The 15158-nt window shown below is 42.9% G+C and overlaps 1 pseudogene; it reads right to left on the bottom strand.

The window, feature by feature from the left end:
* Positions 1 to 1375: 1375 nt before the first annotated feature.
* Positions 1376 to 15158, bottom strand: part of LOC101109110 (dehydrodolichyl diphosphate synthase complex subunit NUS1-like) — a 32026-nt pseudogene continuing 18243 nt past the window's right edge.

Below are 15158 nucleotides of genomic sequence, written 5' to 3'. Positions count from 1 at the left end.
TCTATTAGAATGTCAATTCTTGAAAGTCAAGAGCATTGCTGGGTTCTTAACGTCAGTGTTCAATCATTTTTGTGGAATGAATGAACCTGAGCATTTTGAGATAGCAAGTAAAAAGGTCATTTCAGGATGTTGTGCACAGGATACCATTTTTGTTTTAAAAAATGTTTGAGTGCAGGTAGAGAAAAATCTGTAAGACTGAATATTAATAACTTTGGGATTGGGACTGGGGATTAGGTAGAGATGATTCTCACTTTCCATTATTTCAGTCTCTTTTTTACTATGAACATGAATTTCCTAAGTAATAGTAAAAGTAAATTAAAAAAAATAATATTCCAGACTTTTATCTATAGGTACCAACATTGATGTCTGGGGATGTTTATTCCAGCATTATTTAGAGTGGCAAAAAGTAGAAACTATCTTTTGCCCACTTTAAAAGGGTTTCCCAGATGGCGCTATTGGTAAAGAATCCACCTGCCAATGCAGAAAACATGAGAGACTCAGGTTCGACCCCTGGGTCAGGAAGATCCCTTGGAGGAGGGCATAGAAGCCCACTCCAGTATTCTCGGCTGGAGAATCCCATGGACAGGGGAGCCTAGTGGGCTACAGTTCATGGGGTCACAAAGAGCTGGACACGACTGAAGCGACTTAGCATGCGTGGAACACAGAACTCCATTCCTCTGGAGATCCCTCAGACTCAGAATGCTTCTTCCTTTTTATGTTCAGTGGCTCAGTCATGTCTAACTCTTTGCAACCTCACGGACTGTAGCCTGCCAGACTCCTCTGTCCATGGGATTTTCCAGGCAAGAATACTGGAGTGGGTTTCCATTTCCTTCTCCTGGGGATCTTCCCAACCCATGAATCAAACCTGCAGCTCCTATCACATCTCCTGCATTGCAGATGGATTCTTTTACTGCTGAGCCACCAGGGAAGCCCTAGAATGCATCCTTTAAGTTCAGTTCAGTTCAGTTCAGTTGCTCAGTTGTGTCTGACTCTTTGCAACCCCATGAATCTCAGCATGCCAGGCCTCCCTGTCCATCACCAACTCCCAGAGTTCACTCAAACTCACATCCATCGAATCAGTGATGCCATGCAGCCATCTCATCCTCTGTCGTCCCCTCCTCCTCCTGCCCTCAATCCCTCCCAGCATCAGGGTCTTTTCCAATGAGTCAATTCTTCATATGAGGTGGCCAAAGTATTGGAGTTTCAGCTTCAGCATCAGTCCTTCCAATGAACACCCAGGACTGGTCTCCTTTAGGATGGACTGGTTGGACCTCCTTGCAGTCCAAGGTACACTCAAGAGTCTTTCTCCAACACCACCGTTCAAAAACATCAATTCTTCAGTGCTCAGCTATCTTCACATCCTTTAATAAGTCAATACAGTATTTATTTATTTATTTAAATTGAAGAGTAATTGTTTTACAGGATTTTGTTGTTTTCTGTCAAACATCAACATGAATCAAACGTTGGTGTACATATATCCCCTAACTCTTGAACCTCTTTCCCACCTCTCTCCCCATCCCACCCCTCTAGGTGGTTACAGCCCATTTGAGTTCCTTGAGATGTACAGCAAATTCCCATTGGCTATCTATTTTATATATGGTAATGTAAGTTTCCTTGTTATTCTCTCCATACAGCTCACCCTCTCCTCCCATCTTCCCATGTCCATAAGTCTGTTCTCTCTGTTTCTCCACTGCTGCCTTGCAAATAAATCCATCAGTACCATTTTTCTAGATTCCATATATACATGCTAGTATACGATATTTATCTTTCTCTTTCTTACTTACTTCACTCTGTATAATAGGCTCAAGGTTCATCCACCTCATTAGAACTGACTCAAAAGCATTTCTTTTTATGGCTGAGTAATATTTCATTGTGTATATGAAACACAACTTCTTTATCCATTCATCTGTCAATGGATATCTAGGTTGCTTCCATGTTCTAGCTATTGTAAATAGTGCTGCAATGAACAATGAGATGCATGTGTCTTTTTCAATTTTGGTTTCCTCAGGGTATATGCCTAGGAGTGGGATTGCTGAGTCAGATGTTGGTTTTATTCCTAGTTTTTTAAGGAATCTCCATACCATCTACCATAGTGGCTCTATCAATTTACATTCCCACCAAAAGTGCAAGAGCATTCCCTTTTCTCCACACCCTCTCCAGCATTTATTGTTTGTAGACTTTTCGATAATGGCCATTATAACTGGTGTGAGGTGATATCTCATTGTAGTTTTGATTTGCATTTCTCTAATAATGAGCGATGTTGAGCATCTTTTCACGTGTTTGTTAGCCATCTGTATTGGAGAAATGTTTATTTAGGTCTTTTCCCCACTTGTAGATTGGGTTGTTTGTTTTTCTGGTATGAGTTGTATGAGCTGCTTGTATATTTTGGAAATTAATCCTTTGTTAGTTGTTTAATTTTCTATTATTTTTTCCCATTCTGATGGTTATCTTTCCACCTTGTTTATAGTTAGTTTCCTTTGCTCTGCAAAACCTTTTAAGTTTAACTAGGTCCCACTAGTTTACTTTTGTTTTTATTTCCATCACTCTAGGAGGTGGGTCATAGAGGATCTTGCTCTGATTTATGTTGTTGAGTGTTCTGCCTATGTTTTCCTCTCAGAGTTTTGTTTCTGGTCTTACACGTCTTTAATCCATTTTGAGTTTATCTTTGTGTATGGTGTCAGAAAGTGTTCTAATTTCATTCTTTTACATATTGCTGTCCAGTTTTCCCAACACTACTTACTGAAGAGGCTATCTATGCCCCATTGTATATTTTTGCCTCCTTTGTAAAAAATGAGGTACCAATAGGTGTGTGGATTTATTTCTGGGCTTTCTATCTTGTTCCATTGGTCTATATTTCTGTTTTTGTGGCAGTACCATACTGTCTTGATGACTGGAGCTTTGTAGTATAATCTGAAGTTAGGAAGGTTGATTCACCCAGCTCCATTCTTCTTTCTCAAGATTGCTTTGGCTATTCAGGGTCTTTTGTGTTTCTATATGAATTGTGAAGGTTTTTGTTCTAGTTCTATGAAAAATGCCGTTGGTAGTTTGATAGGGATCTTATTGAATCTGTAGATTGCGTTTGGTAGTATAGTCATTTTCACAATATTGATTCTTCCTTCCCAGAAACATGGACTATCTCTCCATCTGTTTATGTCATCTTTGATTTCTTTCATCAGTATCTTATAATTTTCTGTATACAGTTCTTTCATCTCCTTAGGTAGGTTTATTCCTAGATATTTTATTCTTTTTGTTGCAGTAGTGAATGGGATTGATTTCTTAATTTCTTTCTGATTTTTTATTATTAGTATATAGGAATGCAAGTGATTTTTGTGTATTGATTTTGTATCCTGTGACTTTGCTAAATTCATTGATTAGCTCTACTGATTTTCTGATCGTATCTTTAGGGTTTTCTATGTATAGTATCATGTCATCTGCAAACAGTGAGAGAGTTACTTCTTTCCCAATCTGGATTCCTTTTCTTTCTTTTTCTTCTCTAATTGCTGTAGCAAGGACTTCCAGAACTGAGTTGAATAATAGTGGTGAGTGGACACCCTTGTCTTGTTCCTGATCTTAGGGGGAATGCTTTCAGGTTTTTCACCACTGAGAATAATGTTTGTGGGGGGCTTATCATATATGGCCTTTACTATGTTGAGACAGGTTTCTTCTCTGCCCATTTTTAGAAGAGTTTTAATAGGTACTGAACTTTGTCAAAGGCTTTTTCTGCATCTATTGAGATTATCACATGGTTTTTCTCTTTCAGTTTGTTAATATGGTGTATCACATTGATTGATTTGCAAATATTGAAGAATCCTTGCATTCCTGGAATAAACCCAACTTGATCATGGTGTATGAACTTTTTAATGTGTTGCTGAATTCTGTTTGCTAGAATTTTGTTGAGGATTTTTGCATCTATGTTCATCAGTGATATTGGCCTGTAGTTTTCTTTTTTAGTGTTGTCTTTGGTTTTGGTATCAGGGTGATGGTGGCCTCATAGAATGGGTTTGGAAGTGCTCCTTCCTCTGCAATTTTTGAAAGAGTTTTAGAAGGATAGGCATTAGCTCATCTCTAAATGTTTGATAGAATTCACCTGTGAAGCCATCTGGTCCTGGGTTTTTGTTTTTTGGGAGCTTTTGATCACAGTTTCAATTTCAGTACTTATAATTGGGTTGGTCATAATTTCTATTTCTTCTTGTTTCAGTCTTGGAAGATTGAACTTTTCTAAGAATCTATCCATTTCTTCCAGGTTATCCATTTTATTGCCATATGGTTGCTCATATAATCTCTTATAATCCTTTGTATTTCTGCATTGTCTATTGTAACTGTTCCTTTTTCGTTTCTAATTTTGTTGATTTGATTCTTCTTTTTTTCATGATGAGTCTGGTTAAAAGTTTGTCAGTTTTGTTTATCTTCTATAGTATTCTTAAAAATTAAAGTTTGGTCACCAGGAAAGACTGAACAAAAATTACTCCCCTCCCTCCCAAACAACAAGGAAACAGCTTTAATCATCTCTTTCCTGACCCACAAAAACAGGGAAGTAGTTGGAGCTGACGCCTTTAAATATGAAAGTTCAGCTCCCAAAACATTGCTCGTTGCTCAAAGGTGAAAATCCACACATTTTCTTCTCCAATATTTGTCCTATTTGTGAGTTTATTTCCATACAGCATGCATGCACACATCCTGGGTGCTCACATGTGCTCTTACTTTCACGTGAGACACTATTTTTGTGTGTGTGTTTGTTGATTAATTATGAGGATAAGAAACTTGGTGTGTGCAGAGTTTCAAAGGTGCTTTGTCCACATCAAAGTCACCTGAGTCCTTTCCTCTGAAAGCCTGAAAAATCAAATTACACAACCAAGGATCACTACTTTCCCAGATGCTGTTCACAGGCAGCATATTGACAGAGGGCAGAGAAAAAGTCCTCATAACTGATGTTTAGGTGGGAAGGCAGAGACAAGCTCCATCACCCTGATATGCTAGGGCAGAAAGCCTAGTGTGCTGTCCTCAGACCAAACTTCAACACTAAGTCAGGATCAGGGACATCATTCAAACGAAATGGTCTAACATATCTGCATCCATATCTGTGGGTTTCTTTTGCTGCTGAACTACTAACTGGCCAAAGTCTTGAGCAGCTCTCACAGTATCTGCTTTTCCACCTTCTGGGGACAGCACTTTCGCTGCCGAATGGCAATCTTTGTCATGACTTTGCAAATTCTGCTAAGTATTTGAACTATCTAAGTCAGTCCAGATGTTCCTGATGTTGCTTTAAAACTTCATACATCAGCCTGGAATTATTTCTTTTGGCAATCCCCTGGTGGTCGCAGACGCTGATGCAAGAGGTGCCCACGGCAGACCGCACCACCAAGCTTGCGGTGTCGGAGAAGCTGGGCTCCTGCTCCTCCTCGGTGATCACCAGGCTCAAGTACACGCAGCTTCTCCAGGAAACGGCAGTCCGCGCGCTACGGCAGCCGCAGGTGGGCCGGCCGGGCCGGTCCCCTGAGCGGAGGCCGGTGGTCACGGCGGTTCCCGCTGGCAGCCGGGAGCTGGCAGAGCTGGCGGAGCTGGGAGCTCAGCGGCGCTAGGACCGCGGCGGAGGCGGCGAGGCAGCGGCTCCGCCTGATCCAGTTCTAGGTGCCGAACCGCAAGCGGAGCCGGGAGGTGAGCTTGAGATGAGGTGCAAGCCTAACCGGGCGTGCTGCCACCCACAGCAGCAGCTCCTACAGCCCGATCATGCTCTCGTGGCTCCCGGGCGTCCGCCGGCTCCCACCCCGCGGCGAGCCAGCTTCCTATCCAGCAGTCGCCCAGCGTTCCCCGCCCCCTGCCCCCAAACCCGTTCTTTACACTTTCCACGCACCCTAACCTCTTTCTGCTCTCAGTACCTCACCTCGCCCCCGCCACCCACAACTCCCCCACCCCCATCCCCGCCATCTCCTTCCATCATCAGAGTGATTGAACCGTGCAGACCTAGGTCTGCAGACCTGAGTTTGCACACCGGTTCTGTCGCTCTAAGGAGTTAATTTGAGTCCCAGTTTCCTTCTTTATACTTAGCACTCCCAGATTCTCTGGACTTTCTGTTTCTTTTGGCCACGCCAGGCGGCATGTGGGATCTTAGTTCCCCGACTAAGGATAGAACCCCTGCAGATTCCTGCAGCACGGAGTCTTAACCACTGGACCGCAGGGAAGTCCCTCCTTTATAAAGTTACTAACAAAATAACGCTGCCTCCGCCAAACAGTTTTAATGAGTGAAGTATTGGAAAGGGCTTTGTAAGCTGCAAAGCTCCTTCCAGATGTTAGCTATATGGGTAAGATGTCCACCTAGCCCTCTGGATGGATGTCATCACAAATAATTACTCGCTCTAGTCTTTACTAAACAAGAAAAAAAAAGAGATTTGGGGGTATAAGTTTTGTAATTCACTTCCCTTAATAACATTAGGCAAGAGCTGAATCACACTCATGATTACAGCCTGGGCAAAAGCTTGCTAGAAACATTCTTCGACATTTTTAGCCAAAAAGTTGTTCATTCCTCAGTGTTCTCCCTCTTTTGCATCCCACATTCAGCCAACGACTGACTCAGTCTTAAGGGGGAAGTTGCATGAATTCAGCAACTTTGTATGTAGCATCTTCTTATATTCCTACACTGAGCCAGACTTCCTTAGGTAAGAAGAGAAACTGGAACTGGAAATCTTCAAGAGACCTAATCAGGGGACTTTCCCTGGAGGCACAGTGGATAAGAATCCGCCTGTCAATGCAGAGGACACAGGTTGGATCCCTGGTCTGGGAAGATTCCATGTGCCATGGAGCAACTAAGCCCCTGCGCCACAACTACCGAGCCCACATACTGTAACTCCTGAGGCCTGAGTACTCTAGGGTCTGTGCCCCACAACAGGAGAAGCCACCGCAATGAGAAGCCTGAGTACCACAAGGAAGAGTAGCGCCTGCTCGCCTCAAGTAGAGAAAGCCTGCACACAGCAACGAAGACCCAGGGCAACCAAAAATTAATTTAAAAAGAGAGAGAGACCTAGGCAGAAGTTGCCAGAGATGTCATAAAGGGGATTCAGATATGAGGTGAGAGGCTGGAGCAGATCAGTACTAAGATCTCTTCCAACCGTAAATTTCGATGGAGAAGAGCTCCTGCCCTTGTGAAGCATACAGTCTAATCAGGGAGATAGAACATGTAGAGACTTCCCTGTCAGTCCAATGGGCTTCCTTGGTGGCTCAGGGGGTAAAGAATCTGCCTGCAATGCAGGAGACCTGGGTTGGATTCCTGAGTCAGGAAGATTCCCCTGGAGAAGGGAATGGCAACCCGATCCAGTATTCTTGCCTGGAGAATCCCATGGACAGAAGAGCCTGGCGGGCTACAGTCCGAGGAGTCACAAAGAGTTGGACACGACTGAGCAATTAACACTTGCTTTTTCCAGTGGTTAGGGCTCTGTGCTTCCACTGCATCAGGCATGTATTCCATTACTGGTCTGGGAACTAAGATCCCTGCAGGGCCAAAAAGAAAAAAGATGAAGAGACAGTAAGGAAAAAGTCCTGAGCAGGAATGAGCATTGCCTATTTAATTACCATTGCAAGTAGGTTAGTTGCTTAGTTGTGTCCGATTATTTGTGATCCCATGGACTGTAGTCTGCCAGGCTCTTCTGTCCATAGAATTCTCCACGCAAGAACACTGGAATGGGTTGCCATTCCCCTCTCCCAAGGATCTTCCCGACCCAGGGATCAAACCCAGGTCTCCTGCATGGCAGGCAAAGTCTTTACCATCTGAGCCACCAGGAAAGCCTACCACTGCAAGGAATGGTGACTGTTTTTCAACTGGGGGAGGCCTGTGGGTTTAACTCCTCTAGGAATCCTTGAAATTGTTGTTTAGTACCTAAGTCATGTCTGACTCTCTTGTAACCCCATGGACTGTGGCCTGCCAGGCTCCTCTGTCCATGGGATTCTCCAGGCAAGAATACTGGAGTGGGTTGCCATTCCCTCCTCCAGGGGTTGGAACTGACAGGTCTGGTTTAATAAGTCAGCAAATGTGACTTGGGACGACTAAAGCTGGAAGGCTTGGATTAGCTTACTGAGGAAAGGGTGGGTCCTTGCTCTGTAACTGCCAATCAGGGTGCAGAGATTTTAGAGCAGCAGCAGTGACACTGCCATTGCAGCAAGAGTACAGCCTGCTAGTGGGAAGCTAGAGGCGGCTACTTGTCATTGCTAATTGCTTTCTGAACAGTGTTGGGACATTGTAGAGCTCACAAACTCACACACACTCTTTGCTCTGTGAGGTACGCAGGATCATTTTTATCCTCATATTGTAGCTGAGGAATCTTAGTGAAATGCCTTACCATTTATTTAGTGAGGTACAGGCTATGGTGAGATCCACTTATCCTGACCTCCAGATAAGTGTGTGCCTGCTAGGTTGCTTTAGTTGTGACTCTTTGCGACCCCATGCACTATAGCCCTTCAGGCTCCTCTGTGCAGGGGACTCTCCAGGCAAGAATACTGGGGTGGGTTGACATGCCCTCTTCCAGGGGATCTTCCCAACCCAGGGATCAAACCTATGTCTCTCTCCTGCATTGGCAGGCAGGTTCTTACCACTAGCGCCACCTAGGAAACCTCAGATGAGTGAAGTCGCTCAGTCGAGTCCGACTCTTTGCAACCCTGTGGACTGTAGCCCACCAGGCTCCTCCGTCCATGGGATTCTCCAGGCAAGAATACTAGAGTGGGTTGCCATTTCCTTCTCCAGGGGAATCTTCCTGACCCAGGGATCGAACCCAGGTCTCCCACATTGCAGGCAGACGCTTTAACCTCTGAGCCACTAGGGAAGCCCTCAGATGAGTACTTGTTCCTTAAAGAAGATTGTCATGTGAATTTCAAGACTAATGTTAGAGTCAGGACTTTTTTTTTTTTTTACACAGGAATATAGACTTTATTTCAGCAACTCTGCTCTCTTGAGAGCCTGAATCTCTTTGGAAACTTTAAGTAACATTCACTGCATTTATCAAGGTTGCAAAGTGAAATCTATAAACAGCTCTGCATGCATATTAAGTCACTCAGTCATGTCTGACTCTTTGCCACCCTATGGACTGTAGCCCACCAGGCTCCTCTGTCCATGGAATTTCTCTAGGAAAGAATTCTCCAGGCTTTGCCCTCCTCCAGGGGATCTTCCCAACACAGGGATCAAGCTGGCATCTCTTGAGTCTTCTGCGTTGGCAATCAGGTTCTTTACCACAAGTGCCACCTAACCAAAACATCGTGACATTTGTTTGATCATACTATTGTTCATTGCTGTTGTTCTTTAGTTGACAAGTCAGATTTGACTGTTTGCAACCCCATGGACTAGAAATAACCTAGCAGGCTACTCTGCCCATGGGATTTCCCAGGCAAGAATACTGGAGTGGGTTGCCATTTCCTTCTCCTAGAGTCAGGACTTTAAAAAGCGATGTGTGTGGAGAAACTTCGTCATATCTCAACCCCCCAGTTTCCATTTCTAGACACACACAATGATGATAAAGTTAAATGTATTATTGCAAATGCAAGAATATTGCATTTGAATGTGTGCTTAGTCATTTAAGTCGTGTGTGACTCTTTGCGACCCCATGGACTGTAACCCGCCAGGCTCCTCTGTCCATGGGATTCTTCAGGCAAGAATACTGGAGTGGGTTGCCATTTCCTTCTCCAGGGGATCTTCCCAACCCAGGAATAAAATCTATCTGTCTCTCTTATGTCTCCTGCATTGGCAGACAGGTTCTTTACCACTAGGGCTTCCCTGGTGCCTCAGATGGTAAAGTGTCTGCCTGCAGTGCGGGAGACCTGGGTTCGATCCCTGGGGTGGGAAGATCCCTTGGATCTTCCACTTGGATCTTTACCACTAGTGCCACCAAATCAAATCCATGAATCTGGTAACCTTCTAGAACAGTACGGTTTGGTAGAGATATAATTTGTTAAATTTTCTAGAAGCTACATTTTATAAATAAAAAGGCACAGAGTAAATTAATATATTTAATTCAATGTATCAAAAATATTTTAAAAACTCATAATCACAATATATAATACTAATGAGATAGTTTAAATTCTAAGTCTTCAGAATCTGGTAAGCGTATTATGCTAATAAAACATCTCAATTTGAACTAGCCACATTTCAAGTACTCAATTCGACTTGTAGCTTGGACAGTCTTGGTCAGTGCAGTTCTAGAAGTAGAAATGCTAGTATTTGAGGCTGACCCCAACCCACTCCAGTACTTTTGCCTGGAGAATCCCATGGATGGAGAAGCCTGGTAGGCTAGAGTCCATGGGATCGCAAAGAATCAGACACGACTGAAGCAGCTTAGCACAGCACAGCACTGTGAAGTTGGCAGGCATATTTTTGGGGACAAAATATCTTCTTATGTCCCTCATATCACACAAAACAAGCATGTCCTGGGTCATCCTTCAAGAAAAAGAAATGAAAAGGAACTACAGTTTACTCAACTTTTTAAATTGTAAAAGATTACATTGGAAGGGCTCTCTGAGATGATCTAGTCCAAAAGTTGACAAGTTTCAGCCCTGGGTCATATCTGCTCACTGCCTGTGTTTTTTTTCTACATCTTGAAAGCTAAAAATTATTTCTGTGTTTTTTAAATACTGACAGACTTTACTCTTTTGGGCTCTCAAATCACTGCAGGTGGTGACTGCAGCCATTTAATTAAAAGACGCTTGCCCCTTGGAAGAAAAGTTATGACCAACCTAGATAGCATATTAAAAAGCAGAAACATTACTTTGCCAACAAAGGTCCATCTAGTCAAAGCTATGGTTTTTGCAGTAGTCATGTATGGATGTGAGTTGGACTATAAAGAAAGCTGAGTGTTGAAAAATTGATGCTTTTGAACTGTGGTGTTGGAGAAGACTCTTGAGAGTCCCTTGGGAAGCAAGGAGGCCTTGGGCAGTCAGTCCTAAAGGAAATCAGTCCTGAATATTCATTGGAAGGACTGATGCCGAAGCTGAAACTCCAATCCTTTGGCCACCTGATGCGAAGAACTGATTCATTGGAAAAGACCCTGATGCTGGGAAAGATTGAAGGTGGGAGGAGAAGGGGACAACAGAGGATGAGATGGTTGGGTGGCATCACTGACTTGATGGACACGAGTTTGAGTGAGCTCCGGGAGTTGGTGATGGACAGGGAAGCCTGGCATCAATCCATGGGGTCTCAAAGAGTAAGACACAACTGAGTGACTGAACATTTTTAAATGGTTCAAAAAAATTGAAAAAAGAATAATGTTTCATGACATGTAAATATTATATGAAATTCAAAAGTCAGTGTCCATTATAAAGGTTTTTCACCCTTTATAAAGGTTTTTCCACCCTCACTTGTGTACATTTTGTCCATGGTTGCTTTTGAGCTATAACAACAGAGTTGTCACAATGATAAAATGACCTACCAAGCTCAAAGTATTATTGACTGGCCTTTCACAGAAAATGTTGGCTGACCCCCTGCACTAGAGCAACCATTCCCATTCTATTGGCAGGGAACTGAGGCACAAAGACATGATAGGCCTCAGGGCACACCATCGGCCAGAGGTTGAAATGAGACCTCAGTGGTTAGTGTTCTTTTCACTATACCATCACATAAAAGACAGTGCCCAAAAGCTTCTCAGTTTATCAGGACAATGACTGCTTGGTCCTTTTATGTGCCTGTCTGTTCCTCACCTGCAAGCCTAACCTAGGTTTTAGTAGGGGCCACTGCATCTGCGGTGCAGTAGTAAAGAATCTGCCTGCAATGCAAGAGACTCTGGTTTGATCCCTGAGTCAGGAAGATCCCCTGGAGAAGGAAATGGTAACCCACTCCAGTTTTCTTGCCTGGGACATCCCATGGGCAGAGGAGCCTGGCGGGCTACAGTCCATGGTGTTTCAGAGTCGCACATGACTGAGTGACTGAGCACACTGCATTGTAACCTTGAGAGGGCAGCACTGGCTAACGTGACTCCAGAGAGCAACCTTTCCAAGAAATGACCAAAATAGAGTATAGTTGTGTCTTTAGAAAAAAGAGAGATAGAGAAAGAAAAAAAGCAGGTCAGAAAGGTCCCAAGTTGCTTTTGATGGTGACATGCATACATACTAGTACAGTGTTCAGTTTAGTTCAGTCACTCAGTCGTATCTGACTCTTTGCGACCCCATGAATCGCAGCACGCCAGGCCTCCCTGTCCATCACCATCTCCCGGAGTTCACTCAGACTCACATCCATCGAGTCAGTGATGCCATCCAGCCATCTCATCCTCTGTCGTCCCCTTCTCCTCCTGCCCCCAATCCCTCCCAGCATCAGGGCCTTTTCCAATGAGTCAACTCTTCGCATGAGGTGGCCAAAGTACTGGGGTTTCAGCTTCAGCATCATTCCTTCCAAAGAAATCCCAGGGCTGATCTCCTTCAGAATGGACTGGTTGGATCTCCTTGCAGTCCAAGGGACTCTCAAGAGTCTTCTCCAACACCACAGTTCAAAAGCATCAATTCTTCAGCGCTCAGCCTTCTTCACAGTCCAACTCTCACATCCATACATGACTACGGGAAAAACAATAGCCTTGACTACACGGACCTTAGTCGGCAAAGTAACGTCTCTGCTTTTGAATAAGTTATCTAGGTTGGTCATAACTTTTCTTCCAAGGAGTAAGTGTCTTTTAATTTCATGGCTGCAGTCACCATCTGCAGTGATTTTGGAGCCCCCAAAAAATAAAGTCTGACACTGTTTCCACTGTTTTCCCATCTATTTCCCATGAAGTGATGGGACCGGATGCCATGATCTTCATTTTCTGAATGTTGAGCTTTAAGCTAACTTTTTCACTCTCTTCTTTCACTTTCATCAAGAGGCTTTTTAGTTCCTCTTCACTTTCTGCCATAAGGGTGGTTCCAGTCCAGCATTTCTCATGATGTATTCTGTACATAAGTTAAATAAGCAGGGTGACAATATACAGCCTTGACATACTCCTTTTCCTATTTGGAACCAGTCTGTTGTTCCATGTCCAGTTCTAACTGTTGCTTCCTGACCTGCATACAAATTTCTCAAGAGGCAGGTCAGGTGGTCTGGTATTCTCATCTCTCTCAGAATTTTCCACAGTTTATTGTGATCCACACAGTCAAAGGCTTTGGCATAGTCAATAAAGCACAGTGTAAGATATTTAAAAAAAAATTTTTTTTTTAGACAAATTGCTAAAGGTGAGTTCAAGCTCAGAAAATATCCACATCTAGCTAGAATTGAAGGAAGGCAAATTGGTAGCAAAACCAAAGCAGGCATTTCAGAGAAAAGCACCCGCACGTTAAAAAAAAAAAAAATCTTTCTGAGTATTGAGGGAAGAATAAGAGGAATAGTAGAGTGGGTTGCCATGCCCTCTTCCAAGAGGGGATCTTCCAAACCCAGGTCTCCCACATTGCAGGCAGATTCTTTACTGTCTGGTGGCTCAGACAGTAAAGAATCTGCCACCCACACATTAAAAAAACAAAACAAAACCCAGTTCTACTTTCTGAGTATTGAGGAAACATGGAGAGGAAATTAGTCCTCCTGGAGCCTTAGGGACGGTTTAAGTAGGTGAGTGGAGCTATGCTTCTGACCCAGATTTGTACTTGTTCTGAAGGGGCTGAAGAAGAGCTTCCATCTCTTCATTTTGGTGAGGTCTAATCATAACATGTGGCTAGTGAGGTTTGCAGCCTAGTATGAGGTATTTAGTAAGTATAATTAATATTTGCAGAGGGCTGTAAAACCCTACAGATTAAAAGGTGCCCTGTGGAAGATGCAAGATGGACTGGTGTGACTGTGAGGGCAGATACATTTCCGTGGGTGTCACTGCTGTTGTTTACTGAGGAGGCAGAGGGAAAAAGTAGGTTAAGGCCAGGTGGCACAGTCCTTCAACGTGACTCAGAACTGGGCCACATGAAACCTGTCTAGGCAGACTATCACATCAGATGGTCTAGAGAAATTTCCCCAAGAATGCATAAATCCTCAGAGGCAGAATGGTTAGCTTCATGACACATAATCACGCCTGGAAGAAATCTGGTGGGGCTAATTAGGAAGACACAGATGGCACTTCCGTCTTTACAAGGAAGGGGACTGAGTTGTACTACTCAGCAAATATTTTCCTCAGCCTGAGCTTGACTTCTGAGATTTTCTGAGATCTGAGCACTTTTTCTAAGTAATCACAAAAGCCTGGGTAACAGCAGGAACTAAGCTAGTAGGCTAATTAAGCATCCCCATACTGCGATACTTTGAAACACTACTGGGAATCCCAGTGAGTTCCTAATGTCTAATTCCTAAATTTAATCCAAAGTGCTCCACTGAATCCTCTTGTATGACCTTAGTTAATTATGTAATATCTAATCACCAGTGATGATAAAAAATTGAAAACGATGGCATGAACTGATTCACTCTCCTGCAGGTATTCCATCAGGAACAAAGATTAGGGCATCTCCGAGGAATAAAACTTTAGCATATAGGAAATTGCTTTCAAATTCTAGCAATTAAGTATATTTTTAGTCCCTGGAATGATAAAAATATGGAACTGCACTGAATGGGATTTTGTTGTTGTTCTTATTTTTTCCAGTTAGAATTTTGGTCCAGATCAATCCTATAACATGTGGGAAGACTTTACAGACTTACCATGAAAATAATCTGGTGACTTAGGGTATGTTAAGAAATCCTCAGCAGAAATATCATTAAGTTTAAATCTTTATTCTGTTACTAAGAAAAGCAAATCCACAACTCCAATACTGTATTTACTTTGGAAATTATAAACTACCAAAAAATAAAATAAAGACAGGAAGAAGGAAAAGAAAAACAGAGGTATTATACCACTCAAGTGCCCAGTACTGTAAATATAACTTGGAACTTACTTTACAACATTCACATAAAGCTAATTGACTTAGATGGCTTTGGTTTTCTGGCTTTTGTGTGTTTTTGTCAGTTCTGTAATGTTACATGGTTTAGAGGATCAAATCCTATTTTGTGTAATGTTGTATTCCATTTTTTAATTTCAAACCAGTTGGCAGAATCTTTAGGTACTGGTACAGTCCTCAAAGAGGGGGAAAAATCCAACTTAACTGTGACTCTGTTTCCTATTTATATTGTATTTTTCATTTAAGAAGTCAAAAACTCGGTGGACTTTACTCCAAGTCTCCCTAGCATAACATCTTAGATTTTAATAGCATTTCTCAGATTA

Source organism: Ovis aries, chromosome 12 (genome assembly GCF_016772045.2).
Source record: "Ovis aries strain OAR_USU_Benz2616 breed Rambouillet chromosome 12, ARS-UI_Ramb_v3.0, whole genome shotgun sequence".
NCBI lineage: Eukaryota > Metazoa > Chordata > Mammalia > Artiodactyla > Bovidae > Ovis > Ovis aries.
Note: the sequence above shows the minus strand (reverse complement) of the source record. Positions and strands in the feature narration are given on the sequence as shown.